General features: G+C 47.7%; 1 protein-coding gene across 6 annotated transcripts in view; it reads right to left on the reverse strand.

The window, feature by feature from the left end:
- The window catches only part of TMEM209 (transmembrane protein 209), a 161,590-nt gene that overhangs the window by 84,775 nt on the left and 60,796 nt on the right, over window positions 1-16,019 (reverse strand). The gene's annotated exons all lie outside the window — the stretch shown is intronic.

Here is a 16,019-nt window from a genome sequence, read left to right on the forward strand (position 1 = left end):
GAGGATGAACAATGGAGAATTACATATAACATAACGGACAACAATAAAGTTGACACATAACGTCACTGATAACTAAACAGTTGACACCATAACCGATAGAACTTGAAAATTTGAACAAATCGGTGAGAATGTGTTACCATAAGATTCACTGAACTTGCTACAAACCAGGTAAAACTGCTCTGGGTGGGCGTCCAGTGCCCCCTATGGATTCAAAGAAAAGTATTTACCTGGTAAGTACCAAAATCCTATTTTCTTTTTCATCCACTAGGGGTCACTGGAGTACTCTTGGGACGTACCAAAGTTTCCCCCTTGGGCGGGAGAGCTGTTTGGCACCTGTAACACTAGGCGGCCAAAGCTAGATGCTGATGCCGCAAACGTATCAAACTTGTAAAAGCGCACAAACGTGTGCACTGATGACCATGTAGCTGCACGGCAAAGATGCGTCGTAGAAGCCCCACGACCAGCTGCCCATGAAGTTCCCACAGAACGTGTGGAATGAGCTGTTACTGATCTAGGCGGCTGTAACCTAGCATGCAGGTAAGCCTGACGTATTGTCAGTTTAATCCATCTGGATAAGGTCTGCTTAGAAGCTGGCCAACCCATCTTGGCAGCATCATAGAGAACAAACAACGTATCCATCTTACGAACTGTAGACGTTCGGGATACATAAACACATAGTGTGCGTACCACATCCAAAGTTCCAGAATCTTCTGTTAACACAGGAACTACTATTGGTTGATTGATGTGAAAAGATAACACTACCTTTGGAAAGAAAGCGGGATTCGTCCGAAGTTCCGCTCTGTCATCATGAAACACCAAATACGGTGGCTTGCATGACAAGGCACCCAAATCTGAAACACGCCTTGCCGAAGCTAAAGCTAGGAGAAAAATAGTTTTCCAAGTGAGAAACTTAACATCCACTTGTTGTAAGGGTTCAAAATATGAAGACTGTAAAAAATCTAAAACCAGATTCAAGTCCCATGGCGCTGTAGGTGGTATAAATGGAGGCTGGACTCTGAGGACACCTTGCAGGAAGGTGTGTACAGACGGCAAAAGAGCCAAATGTCTTTGAAAGTAAATTGACAAAGCAGAAACCTGCACCTTTAGTGTAGACAAATGTAGTCCACCATCCAACCCCGTCTGCAGAAATAACAAAAGACGGGATAACTTGAAAGAAGATGTCGGAAACTTCCGAGCTTCACACCAACCTATATATGTACGCCAAATTCTGTGATAATGAGCTGCCGTAATGGGCTTCCTAGCACGTAACATGGTTGGTATAACCGATTCCGGAATGCCCTCTCTTCTTAAAAGGGCGGTCTCAACAGTTACCCCGTCAAACGCAGCCGCGCTAAATCGGGGTAAAGGAACGGACCCTCTTGTAACAGGTCCGGACGTAGCGGGAGCGCCCAAGGATCGTCTACAAGTAGTCTGCGGAGATCCGAGAACCATGCTCAACGAGGCGCCACTAGTATGACTGTGGCGGACTCTCGTTTGATCCGTTTTAGCAACAGAGGGAGCAGCGGAAACGGTGGAAACAGATACACGAGGCTGTACGGCCACGCGATTGTGAGAGCATCCACCGCCACTGCCTTTGGATCTCGCGTTCTGGACACATACTGGGGCGTTTGGGGATTGTGGCAAGATGCCATCAGGTCCACTTGTGGGTAACCTCACCTCTAGACCAACATGTGAAACTCTTCTGGATTTAATGTCCATTCTCCTGGATGAAAATCCAGACGGCTAAGATAATCCGCCTCCCAGTTGTCCACTCCCGGAATGAACACTGCCGACAACATCACTTGGTGATGCTCGGCCCAATTGAGGATTCGAGCTACTTCCCGCATGGCCATACGGCTTCTTGTTCCTCCTTGTTTGTTGATGTAAGCGACCGCCGTCGCGTTGTCTGACTGCACCTGGACAGTCTGAGACCAGAGCATGTGCACTGCTTGTCGTACCGCATTGTAAATTGCCCTGAGTTCCAGGACATTTATAGGCAGCAATCTTTCGTGATCAGCCCAGAGACCCTGGAGCTGACAATTTTGGACAACAGCTCCCCAACCTCTGAGACTCGCGTCTGTCGTTAGAATAATCCAATTCCAGACGCCGAACCATTTCCCTGCGGTTAGATTGTGTACTTTGAGCCACCAGAGTAGAGATACTCTGGCCCGTGGAGACGACCTCAACCTCTGGTGAATCTGCAGATGCGAGCCCGACCACTGTGCGAGCACATCCAGTTGAAAAGGACGTGAATGAAATCTTCCGAACCGAAGCGCTTCGAAAGCCGCCACCATTTTTCCTAACAGTCGAATGCACTAATGTACCGAGACTGTGCGTGGCTTGAGCACTAATTGTACCAGATGACGAATACTCTGTACTTTCTGTTCTGGTAGGTAAATTCTTTGATCTACCGTATCGAGAATCATTCCTAGGAATTGAAGTCGTTGAGATGGAATCAGATGTGATTTCTTGAAGTTGACAATCCAACCGTGCTGAACTAGCACATTGTACGTTAGCAACGCATGTTGGAAGAGCATCTGTTGAGATGGAGCTTTGATGAGCAGATCGTCCAAGTACGGAACTATTATCACTCCCAGGGATAAGAGATGAGCTATCATCCCAGATATCACTTTGGTGAATACCCGAGGCGTTGACGAGAGGCCAAACGGTAGAGCCTGGAATTGGTAATGGTGTTGCCGTACCGCAAACCTTAAGAACCTCTGATGAGGTGGCCAAATTGGAATGTGTAAGTACGCATCCCTGAGATCCAGCGCAATCATGAATTCCTGTGGCTCTAAACCTGCAATTACTGACCGCAGGGATTCCATCTTGAATCTGTAGTAAATGACGGACTGATTGAGCCCCTTGAGGTTCAATACTGGTCTGACCGAACTATCCGGCTTTGGGACTACAAAAAGGCTGGAATAACAACCATGACCTTGTTGGTGAACAGGGACAGGAATCAAAACTGCTGAATTTAGCAGAGACTGAATGGTAATTTGCAGAACCGCCGTTTTGACTTCCGACACAGGCAGTCCTGTTTTGAAAAACCGCACTGGTGGGAGACAGTTGAACTCTATTTTGTAATCTTTTAACACTAAATTTCTGATCCACCCAACTGTGGATGTCTCGAACCACGCCAAATGGAATGTCTGAAGGCGTGCCACAACTAGAGATCAGAGATGGGCTGGAAGCCCCTCATGCCACTGGCTCGTCTGTGACCTTAGCGTCTTGACGACGGGTGGTGGTTTGTTGAAAACCACGTCCTCTGCCTCGTCCACCAGGTGTGGTTATTCCTCTACCACAGCCTCGAAAGGGCTGAGGTCTAAAGGATTTGAACGCTGGTCCAGAGTATTTACGTCTAGGTACCGTTGGAAACAATGGTAGGAAAGCAGACTTGCCCGCCCATCGTCTGAAAAATCCATTTGTCCATTCAGGACCAAACAACTTTTCGCCCCCGTAAGGTAATGCTTCCAGTCTTTTCTCGACCTCTGCCTTCGCCTGCCAAGAACGCAGCCAGAGTGCTCATCGTGCCGCAACTAGTGACGCTGAAAGGCGAGAACTGACCAGTCAGACATCCGTAGAAGCTGTACGTAGATAATCAGCAGCTTCACAGATTTAATCAGCGAGAAGTATAAGGTGGTCGTCCGGTAGGGCGGACCAGAGCCCTGTTATCCATACAATTAGCGCCGTAGTTACCCAAATGGCAACCAAACGCGGTCAAAGCAACGCCCCTGCTGCTGTATACATCAACTTTAGCATACCTCCCATGTAGAGGTCACAGACTCTGGAAACGGGTAACTAGACTTAAATCGGCGAGGTTTAGAAACCTGTGTATCAGGATTCTCTATTAACATCTTATTTAGAGATTCCGAAAAAAATAAGAAAACACACTGGAGATCTGTCGTCTAGTAAATACCACCTCATAATTTGTCAGAGGTTCTTCAGTCTCTGTAAACTTCAGAGACTGACGCACCCTCACTATCTGACTGCTGGTCTAATTCACCCTTCTCATATTCATCTTGCGCAGTTAGGTCTGGCATAGAATCGTCAGGATTGCAACATAGCAGAAACTGGAATTTATTAGGCAAATGATAACTATCTTTGCAAAATCGGTGATGTAATGGGAGTATAAAATATACTGTGCATGTGGTAGAACCCTCCGGTAACCCACTCTAACAGACATTGCAGTGAAACTGCTTTTTCATTTTTGCTGGTGCCTTACTCATTATGTAACCAGACAAATAAATAGACAAAGACAGACAAATTCCTAGAGTATGCATATGACCAAAGTGCAGTGCACGTGGCCAGACTATAAAAAAAGTGATCCAAAATTCCTACTAACACCCCTGCGCCATCCGGTGGAGTAGTGGTAGGACAAGAACGTTCTGGAAAGGAAACAGAAAGCATGATTAAAATGGCCTCCAGCCATGTACTTATAGTCAAAGTACATATAGCATATTTCCTTACGTGACCATATATACATATAGCATTTTATATACATTTTCTATGGTACAATACGTGCTTGTATAATACGTGCCCTTATATACAAATACATATGCATATATAACACAATACAGCCTTTCTTTAGCATAGGCTGTCTAGTGCTGCTGTAGTGGGCATAATCTCTCTCCCACCCCTGCAGCTGCGCTGCATTTAATAGGGGCAGTGAAACTCCTGTCTGCCCAGCATGAGCCCACTAGCTACGAGAGGGCTGTTTTATAGGGACAGACCGTGGCAGCAGTGAGCGCTGTCCGCGGTCTGAGTGATCAGAGGCGCCGGAAGCTTCCCCCCCCCCTGCTTCCCCCTTAGCGTGTGCAGGGAGCGCTGGCAGCGACTGTTACGCTGAGCTGCCGGCCGTTACTGGGACAGACTGCGGCAGCAGTGAACGCTGTCCGCGGTCTGAGTGAGCAGAGACGCCGGCAGCTTCCCTCCCCTCTGAGTGACGGAGCCTCCGGCTGCTACAGGGACAGACCGCGGCAGCACTGAACGCTGTCCGCGGTCTGATTGTGCACTACAGGCAGGGAGTGTTGACAACGGCGCTTGTAGCGGCCGTCCAGCACGTCCCTCTGAGCGGCGGCCGGGAATAGCAGCGGTATTATCCAGGCGGCGGGCGGTGCGCATAGCAGTCCCCACACACGGCGAGGCGGCAGCGTGAGCTGACCGCCCCGTCCCACATAAATACCTGTGTTCCTGGGCTCTGATGGGGCTTTTCCAGCAAGCTCCTTCCAGTCCTTTCTGCAGCCTCAGCTGAAGTTAGCTGAGCTGCTTGTGGCTATGAGGGTGCTCCTATTGTGAGGACCAACATGCCAAGAGCTGCATGCAGCAGCTTCAATAATCCCGGACCCAGAGCTTCTTTGTGAAAGCTGGGAAGGGATTGTAAGTAGAAAAAAAAGTATAAAAAAATAAGAATTTACTTACCGATAATTCTATTTCTCGTAGTCCGTAGTGGATGCTGGGAACTCCGTAAGGACCATGGGGAATAGCGGCTCCGCAGGAGACTGGGCACAAAAGTAAAGCTTTAGGACTACCTGGTGTGCACTGGCTCCTCCCCCTATGACCCTCCTCCAAGCCTCAGTTAGGATACTGTGCCCGGACGAGCGTACACAATAAGGAAGGATTTTGAATCCCGGGTAAGACTCATACCAGCCACACCGTACAACCTGTGATCTGAACCCAGTTAACAGCATGATAACAGAGGAGCCTCTGAAAAGATGGCTCACAACAACAATAACCCGATTTTTGTAACAATAACTATGTACAAGTATTGCAGACAATCCGCACTTGGGATGGGCGCCCAGCATCCACTACGGACTACGAGAAATAGAATTATCGGTAAGTAAATTCTTATTTTCTCTGACGTCCTAGTGGATGCTGGGAACTCCGTAAGGACCATGGGGATTATACCAAAGCTCCCAAACGGGCGGGAGAGTGCGGATGACTCTGCAGCACCGAATGAGAGAACTCCAGGTCCTCCTCAGCCAGGGTATCAAATTTGTAGAATTTAGCAAACGTGTTTGCCCCTGACCAAGTAGCTGCTCGGCAAAGTTGTAAAGCCGAGACCCCTCGGGCAGCCGCCCAAGATGAGCCCACCTTCCTTGTGGAATGGGCTTTTACAGATTTTGGCTGTGGCAGGCCTGCCACAGAATGTGCAAGCTGAATTGTACTACAAATCCAACGAGCAATAGTCTGCTTAGAAGCAGGAGCACCCAGCTTGTTGGGTGCATACAGGATAAACAGCGAGTCAGATTTTCTGACTCCAGCCGTCCTGGAAACATATTTTCAGGGCCCTGACTACGTCCAGCAACTTGGAGTCCTCCAAGTCCCCAGTAACCGCAGGTACCACAATAGGCTGGTTCAGGTGAAACGCTGAAACCACCTTAGGGAGAAATTTAGGACGTGTCCTCAATTCTGCCCTATCCGTATGAAATATTAGGTAAGGGCTTTTATAGGACAAAGCCGCCAATTCTGACACGCGCCTGGCTGAAGCCAGGGCCAACAGCATTACCACTTTCCATGTGAGATATTTTAATTCCACAGTGATAAGGGGTTCGAACCAATGTGACTTTAGGAACCCCAAAACCACATTGAGATCCCAAGGTGCCACCGGAGGCACAAAAGGAGGCTGTATATGCAGTACCCCTTTGACAAACGTCTGAACTTCAGGAACTGAAGCCAGCTCTTTTTGGAAGAAAATCGACAGGGCCGAAATTTGAACCTTAATGGACCCTAATTTTAGGCCCATAGACAGTCCTGTTTGCAGGAAATGCAGGAAACGACCCAGTTGAAATTCCTCTGTAGGGGCCTTCCTGGCCTCGCACCACGCAACATATTTACGCCAAATACGATGATAATGTTGTGCGGTTACTTCCTTCCTGGCCTTGATCAGGGTAGGGATAACTTCATCCGGAATGCCTTTTTCCTTCAGGATCCGGCGTTCAACCGCCATGCCGGAACAGACAGGGTCCCTGCTGGAGCAGGTCCCTTCTTAGAGGTAGAGGCCACGGGTCCTCTGTGAGCATCTCTTGAAGTTCCGGGTACCAAGTCCTTCTTGGCCAATCCGGAGCCACGAGTATAGTTCTTACTCCTCTCCGTCTTATAATTCTCAGTACCTTGGGTATGAGAGGCAGAGGAGGGAACACATACACTGACTGGTACACCCACGGTGTTACCAGAGCGTCCACCGCTATTGCCTGAGGGTCTCTTGACCTGGCGCAATACCTGTCTAGTTTTTTGTTGAGACGGGACGCAATCATGTCCACCTTTGGTTTTTCCCAACGGTTTACAATCATGTGGAAGACTTCTGGATGAAGTCCCCACTCTCCCGGGTGGAGGTCGTGTCTGCTGAGGAAGTCTGCTTCCCAGTTGTCCACTCCCGGAATGAACACTGCTGACAGTGCTATCACATGATTTTCCACCCAGCGAAGAATCCTTGCAGCTTCTGCCATTGCCCTCCTGCTTCTCGTGCCGCCCTGTCTGTTTACGTGGGCGACTGCCGTGATGTTGTCCGACTGGATCAACACCGGCTGACCCTGAAGCAGAGGTCTTGCTTGGCTTAGAGCATTGTAAATGGCCCTTAGTTCCAGGATATTTATGTGAAGTGACGTTTCCAGGCTTGACCACAAGCCCTGGAAATTTCTTCCCTGTGTGACTGCTCCCCAGCCTCTCAGGCTGGCATCTGTGGTCACCAGGATCCAGTCCTGAATGCAGAATCTGCGGCCCTCTAGAAGATGAGCACTCTGCAACCACCACAGGAGAGACACTCTTGTCCTTGGGGACAGGGTTATCCGCTGATGCATGTGAAGATGCGATCCGGACCATTTGTCCAGCAGATCCCACTGAAATGTTCTTGCGTGGAATCTGCCGAATGGAATCGCTTCGTAGGAAGCCACCATTTTTCCCAGGACCCTTGTGCATTGATGCACTGAGACCCGGTCTGGTTTCAGGAGGTTTCTGACTAACTCGGATAACTCCCTGGCTTTTTCTTCCGGAAGAAACACCTTTTTCTGGACTGTGTCCAGAATCATCCCTAGGAACAGCAGACGTGTCGTCGGAATCAGCTGTGATTTTGGGATATTTAGAATCCACCCGTGCTGTCGTAACACTACTTGAGATAGTGCTACTCCGACTACTAACCGTTCCTTGGATCTTGCCCTTATCAGGAGATCGTCCAAGTAAGGGATAATTAAGACGCCTTCTCTTCGAAGTATCATCATCATTTCGGCCATTACCTTGGTAAAGACCGGGGGTGCCGTGGACAATCCAAACGGCAGCGTCTGAAACTGATAGTGACAGTTCTGTACCACAAACCTGAGGTACCCTTGGTGAGAAGGGTAAATTGGGACATGGAGGTAAGCATCCTTGATGTCCAGAGACACCATATAGTCCCCTTCTTCCAGGTTCGCGATCACTGCTCTGAGTGACTCCATCTTGAACTTGAACCTTTGTATGTAAGTGTTCAAAGATTTCAGATTTAAAATAGGTCTCACCGAGCCGTCCGGCTTCGGTATCACAAATAGCGTTGAATAATACCCCTTGCCCTGTTGCAGGAGGGGTACCTTGATTATCACCTGCTGAGAATACAGCTTGTGAATGGCCTCCAATACCGCCTCCCTGTCGGAGGGAGACGTCGGTAAAGCAGACTTTAGGAACCGGCGAGGGGGAGGTGTCTCGAATTCCAATTTGTACCCCTGAGATACCACCTGAAGGACCCAGGGGTCTACCTGCGAGTGAGCCCACTGCGCGCTGAAATTCTTGAGACGTGCCCCCACCGTGCCTAAGTCCGCTTGTAAAGCCCCAGCGTCATGCTGAGGACTTGGCAGAAGCGGGAGAGGGCTTCTGTTCTTGGGGATTGGCTGTCTGTTGCAGCCTTTTTCCCCTTCCTCTGCCCCGGGGCAGAAATGAGGAGCCTTTCGCTCGCTTGCCCTTATGGGGACGAAAGGACTGCGCCTGATAATACGGCGTCTTCTTATGTTGAGAGGCGACCTGGGGTAAAAATGTGGATTTCCCAGCTGTTGCCGTGGCCACCAGATCTGACAGACCTACCCCAAATAACTCCTCCCCTTTATAAGGCAATACTTCCATATGCCGTTTGGAATCCGCATCACCTGACCACTGTCGCGTCCATAACCCTCTTCTGGCAGAAATGGACAGCGCACTTACTCTTGATGCCAGTCGGCAAATATCCCGCTGTGCATCACGCATATATAGAAATGCATCTTTTAAATGCTCTATAGTCAGTAATATACTGTCCCTGTCTAGGGTATCAATATTTTCAGTCAGGGAATCCGACCAAGCCAAACCAGCACTGCACATCCAGGCTGAGGCGATTGCTGGTCGCAGTATAACACCAGTATGTGTGTAAATACATTTTAGGATACCTTCCTGCTTTCTATCAGCAGGATCCTTAAGGGCGGCCGTCTCAGGAGAGGGTAGAGCCACCTGTTTTGATAAGCGTGTGAGTGCTTTATCCACCCTAGGGGGTGTTTCCCAACGCGCCCTAATCTCTGGCGGGAAAGGATATAATGCCAATAATTTTTTAGGAATTATCAGTTTTTTATCGGGGGAAACCCACGCTTCATCACACACCTCATTTAATTCCTCAGATTCAGGAAAAACTACAGGTAGTTTTTACTCACCGAACATAATACCCTTTTTAGTGGTATTAGTATTATCAGAAATATGTAAAACATTTTTCATTGCCTCAATCATGTAACGTGTGGCCCTACTGGAAGTCACGTTCGTCTCTTCCCCGTCGACACTGGAGTCAGTATCCGTGTCGACGTCTGTATCTACCATCTGAGGTAACGGGCGTTTTAGAGCCCCTGATGGCTTTTGAGACGCCTGGACAGGCACAAGCTGAGTAGCCGGCTGTCTTATGTCGTCAACTGTCTTTTGCAAAGAGCTGACACCGTCACGTAATTCCTTCCATAAGATCATCCACTCAGGTGTCGACTCCCTAGGGGGTGACATCTCTATTATAGGCAATTGCCCCGCCTCCACATCATTTTCCTCCTCATACATGTCGACACAACGTACCGACACACAGCACACACACAGGGAATGCTCTGACAGAGGACAGGACCCCACTAGCCCTTTGGGGAGACAGAGGGAGAGTATGCCAGCACACACCAGAGCGCTATATATATATACAGGGATAACCTTAAATAAGTGTGTTTTTCCCCCTTATAGCTGCTATTTGTAATTATTACGCCAATTAGTGCCCTCCTCTCTTTTTTACCCTGTTTCTGTAGTGCAGGACTGCAGGGGAGAGTCAGGGAGACGTCCTTCCAGCGGAGCTGTAAGGGAAAATGGCGCCTGTGTGCTGAGGAGATAGGCTCCGCCCCCTTCTCGGCAGCCTTTTCTCACGCTTTTATGTGGAATCTGGCAGGGGTTAAAATTCATCCATATAGCCCTGGGGGCTATATGTGATGTATTTTCGCCAGCCAAGGTGTTTCTATTGCTGCTCAGGGCGCCCCCCCCTAGCGCCCTGCACTCTCAGTGACCGGAGTGTGAAGTGTGCTGAGGAGCAATGGCGCACAGCTGCAGTGCTGTGCGCTACCTTGGTGAAGACAGGATGTCTTCTGCCGCCGATTTTCCGGACCTCTTCTTGCTTCTGGCTCTGTAAGGGGGCCGGCGGCGCGGCTCTGGGACCGGACTCCGAGGCTGGGCCTGTGTTCGGTCCCTCTGGAGCTAATGGTGTCCAGTAGCCTAAGAAGCCCAATCCACTCTGCACGCAGGTGAGTTCGCTTCTTCTCCCCTTAGTCCCTCGATGCAGTGAGCCTGTTGCCAGCAGGTCTCACTGAAAATAAAAAAACTAAAACTAAACTTTCACTAAGAGCTCAGGAGAGCCCCTAGTGTGCACCCTTCTCGGTCGGGCACAAAAATCTAACTGAGGCTTGGAGGAGGGTCATAGGGGGAGGAGCCAGTGCACACCAGGTAGTCCTAAAGCTTTACTTTTGTGCCCAGTCTCCTGCGGAGCCGCTATTCCCCATGGTCCTTACGGAGTTCCCAGCATCCACTAGGACGTCAGAGAAATAAATAAAAATAATCTAAAAGTAAAATATGTGGAGGAGCTCCACGCTTTGTGCTTCTATCCATGTGAGGCACCGAAAAAACACTGAGGTATTATGGGAGTATGGAGGGGAGGAGAGTTACTGAATTTTAAATATTCAGTGCCTGTCCTTGCTAACACCGTCCATATCCCAAGAGTACTCCAGTGACCCCTAGTGGATGAAAAAGAAATGAGTGGAGCCGTGGCTATACCGAATGGTGGGGCCTGGAATTGATAGTGAGCGTATACAACTGCGAAACAAAGGAGGGAATGATGACATGCCCAAGCAGAACATAAAGATACACAAAAATTATTGGCCTCCATGCTGTGGATCAGTGATCGGAGAGATTTTATTCTAAAAATGATCAACCCACAACCTAGTTTTCAAGGTGCGACAGCTGTAGCTGAAACCCTGGAAGGCACCTGAGCACCGTCTTGCACGACCTCACACATATTCATCTGCACCTCCAATCCCAGTAGGAAATCATTGTGATGGCCCTCAATAAGTTTGTCGGTGTAATTCTCCATAGCTTGAGCCACGCATGCCGAGGCTAGTAAAGATCAGGATAATGAACCTGTAGCCTATAAAAATGGACTTGAAACAACCCACCAATTTTTTATCTAGCGGATCTGTATAGGTTCCCACTTGGATACATGATCTGCCAGAATGGATAAAGTGAAGCAAATTTGCGAAGAATTGAGAACTTTTTTATCCGGTGCCTTCCAGGCCTCCTCGATGCGACAGTAAAAATTCAAAGACAGGAAAGTAATAGTCTTCTTGTGCCTATACATGAACGGACCCACAGCCTCTGCTTGGAAATCTACATTTAAAAAGTCCACAGTGTTACACAATAGCAATGAGGTCTTCCATGCCATGACTCAGAGGAAGACTCCAGGTCCTCACCCTCCAAGACAATGCCAGTCTCTGTAAGATCACTCTTCACCCTGCTCTGAATTCAAAACGTCTAACGGAGCCCTGGAAGTAGGGAGACGCTTACGTGCCGCACACAGCTGAGGAATAAAAGGAAACTTTTCAAACCCTCACATCATATGCTCCATGGTACAGAGCCAAGGACAAATCAGACACAGATTGTGGAATTGCACCAACAGGAGCAGGCAACGCTGAACCAAGCATCAAGGAAACAGGTGCAGCAGCTGCCGTAGCTAGATCTTCCCTCTGAAGTGCTACAAGCTTCATTAAGTCCTAGAGTGACTGACCCAGACCCCTGTGGCCATGCTGGATCTGCAAGGGCGAGACGCACCAGCCCTTGGACACTTGTGCAACACTAGAACTCATCTGACAGTCAACGAACAACGCCCCACCTATCAAAACGGTAATTTAAAAATTACACTGGGCACAAGTGAAAAACAAAGCCATAGTAGCGTTTTTTTTCTAAGACTGGTTTGGCTTTGTACTGTCAAAGTCAGAAAAATATCACGATGCACACTGCCATATTTGCACCTCATATGTGTCCCTGCTGCGCATGCGTGCGCTCTCCCGTGCGTGCGCATACTCGCTGTTGCGGGCACCCGCAGGCGCACGGTATGCGCATTTACGGTAGAGATTGTATGCGTCTAGCGGGCGACTCTTTCGTTACATATTTCCACTATATAATGTATTTTGTAGATCATGGTCCCTTTGATAGATTCTGAAAGATTGGTTAATGTAGCATGTTCATGGACAGAGAAATCCCTCTTTGTTTGATACGAAGGGTCAGACAGGAGTAATACAGTGGTGTTTAGTATCCATCGGAAGAGTATTTAATTAGCAATATTCCGGTGTTGGTTTGAAGCGGATTAATCGCTCGTGCGAATAGTTATGGACATAAGAAGTTTATGTCCATTTACTATTATTTGCACTTACTTATTCATGCGGCGGGAAACCCAGTTTCCCACCCACCTGAGCAGTTGGAAATCGTCACAGCCCACCTGTATGAATCAACCTATGACCTTTTGTTATGATGCGAGGAGAAATTCCTGTGTCCAATGTACAATGAGATTGTAGGGACCATTGAATTGTATTGTGTGTGGGGCATAAATAGACAAGCCGATCACATCCAGCTCACTCTTCAACGGTTCTCATTGCTGAAAATCGGGAGCTGGATGTCCAGAGGCGCATGCGATCGTTCCCCTTGTGCGTAAGTTTTCTCCGCAATCATATTGTCTTTCTTGTTATTATGGGCCATATCTCTCTCTCTCTCTCTTCTCTTTCTCTCGTATTCTCTTAAACGTAATAGTATTGTATTGTATTTCCTGCGTAGTTACCTGGTTAGTTAGTCTATGTTATATTGTAGTGTATGACTTGTATTGTATTAATTCTTTTGCAAGTATAACATTCATAATACATATATAAGGCGTTGGACCCTAAGCCCAGGTATCTGTGTATTTCTTATAGTGTTAAGTATTCTCAGAGCGTCGGTGACGCTCGAATAGCTTTTAAGTTAATAAGGTTACACGGTGTTGCATCTACACTCAATCTCTGCACCAAGGTTTACTGCATAATACACTTTTATGGTATAGTTACAAAGGTTTAACATTGTGAGCGTCTGCGCCGCTGGTGATCTCCTCGTGGTCTCCTCGTGGTCTCGAGCATTCGCATCGCTATAGCAAATCATTACGTTAGTCGGCAGCCAATAGTGTGCCTGCCTGTGATCTCTTGGCCGTGAGCGAACGTGACGCTTGAGCGTCTCGACCTCGGCTAAGCGATTGCTACGCAACGTGAGTACCCTTACGGTACTCCATACGTCAATAGCGTACAGTGTTCTTAGACCTCATAAAGGGTTTTAAATAAGATAGATATTTAGCTTTATCAGTACATTATAGTTCTCACCCTGCACCCACTAAAAAAAGTCCACAGGTTCAGGCAGTCACCACCAAAACGGGAGTGCTGTGGGGGGATTCCTTGCCGACAGCGCAACCCCACCCCCTGCCTGCACTCAGCAAGCTGAAGACAGCACACAGCACCTAACTTAAAACACACAATGGAAATTACAACAGAAATTGACAAATTAATCTACAACCAGTTCAGCAGAGCATCCCTCCTAAAATGTGCCCTTAACAATAATCACAAGAAACCTGGCATTTTGAAGTTGCAGGGGGGGTTGGGGAGGGGGCGGTGGAGATTTACTTTAAACTTAGTTTAGTTTATGTGCCAGCTCCAGCCCCAATCTGCAATACCACCATGGTCCAGTGTCTCGCCAGCCTTGCTGACAGAGAAAAATAGCTTTTGCACTTTAAATAAACCCCATATTAATTTCCTTTCTTCTTAACCATAGTACTTGGAAAAGATGGGGTCTCTGGGGTGGTGGCATTGTACCAATTTATTTAGCAGTTTCAGGGCACTGCTGAAATAATCGAACACATTCCGGCTATATGTCAATGCTTGTGCCTCTCAACAGAGAGATCCAACACAGCAGCTCTAATGAATTCAGTTAAAGACCATCCAATTTCTCCAAAATCAAAAAGATACTATTAGAAAGGAGGTGGGATTTACCAACAGGATTATTAGCTAAAAACTGTCTTAAAAGTCCACAGTATACCCAAGGGAAGAATACATTTGAAAATAAATAAATAAAAAAAAGTTTAAAAAACAAATAACACACATATTGTAGATCTGATCAATGCTCTAGCATAAAAACCTTCTGAGCTCATGTAGTCTGCATATGTCCTGTTCCAACAGTCAGGTCATCGTCTAGACGTTCTCAAACGCTGTCTTCAAGGTCCAGGTTTTAGATATTTCCATCGCTCAACACAGATGATTAAAATAGGATTTTAATACCTGCCGGTAAATCCTTTTCTCTTAGTCCGTAGAGGATGCTGGGGACACTTCAAGAACCATGGGGTATAGACTGGATCCGCAGGAGATATGGGCACTTTAAGACTTTAAAAGGGGTGTGAACTGGCTCCTCCCTCTATGCCCCTCCTCCAGACTCCAGTTATAGGAACTGTGCCCAGGGAGATGGACATTTCGAGGAAATAGGATTTATTTTGATTTAAACTAAGGTGAGATAAATACCAGCTCACACCTCAAGCATGCCGTACAACATGGCATTTAACCCAACGCATGCAACGGCATGAATAACGACAGCAACAGGCTGACTATAAACGCAACACAACACGTGTGTAACCATAACTGCAGATACAGTACGCACTGGGATGGGCGCCCAGCATCCTCTACGGACTAAGAGAAAAGGATTTACCGGTAGGTATTAAAATCCTATTTTCTCCTACGTCACAGATTTCGGTAACAGCAATCCAGCCGTAGAATGAGCTTGCTGAATCGTATTACAGATCCAGCGTGCAATAGTCTGCTTGGAAGCAGGAGCCCCAATCTTGTTGGGATCATACAGGACAAACAGAGCCTCCGTTTTCCAAATCTGAGCCATTCTGGCTACCTAAATTTTCAAAGCTCTGACCACATCTAGAGACTTCGATTCCGCTAAGGCGTCAGTAGCCACTGGCACCACAATAGGTTGGTTCACGTGAAACGATGACACCACTTTCGGCAGAAATTGCTGACTAGTTCTCAACTCTCCTCCATCTTCATAGAAGATCAAATAGGGGCTCTTGTGAGACAAAGCCGCTAATTCAGACACCCGCCTTGCAGAGGCCAAGGCCAACAGCATGATCACTTTCCAAGTGACGAATTTCAACTCTACCTTACGTAAAGGTTCAAACCAATGAGATTGCAAGAACTGCAACACCACGTTAAGATCACATGGTGCCACCGGGGGCACAAAGGGAGGTTAGATGTGCAGCACGCCTTTCACGAAAGTCTGAACTTCCGGAAGGGAGGCAAATTCTTTTTGAAAGAAAATTGACACGGCCGAAATTTGTACTTTAATTGAGCCTAATTTTAAGTCCGCATCCACACCGGCTTGCAGAAAATGGAGTAAACGGCCCAGCTGAAATTCTTCCGTAGGAGCCTTCTTGGATTCACACCAAGACACACATTTTCTCCAAATAC

This window comes from Pseudophryne corroboree, chromosome 6 (assembly GCF_028390025.1).
Source record: "Pseudophryne corroboree isolate aPseCor3 chromosome 6, aPseCor3.hap2, whole genome shotgun sequence".
Taxonomy (NCBI): Eukaryota; Metazoa; Chordata; class Amphibia; order Anura; family Myobatrachidae; genus Pseudophryne; species Pseudophryne corroboree.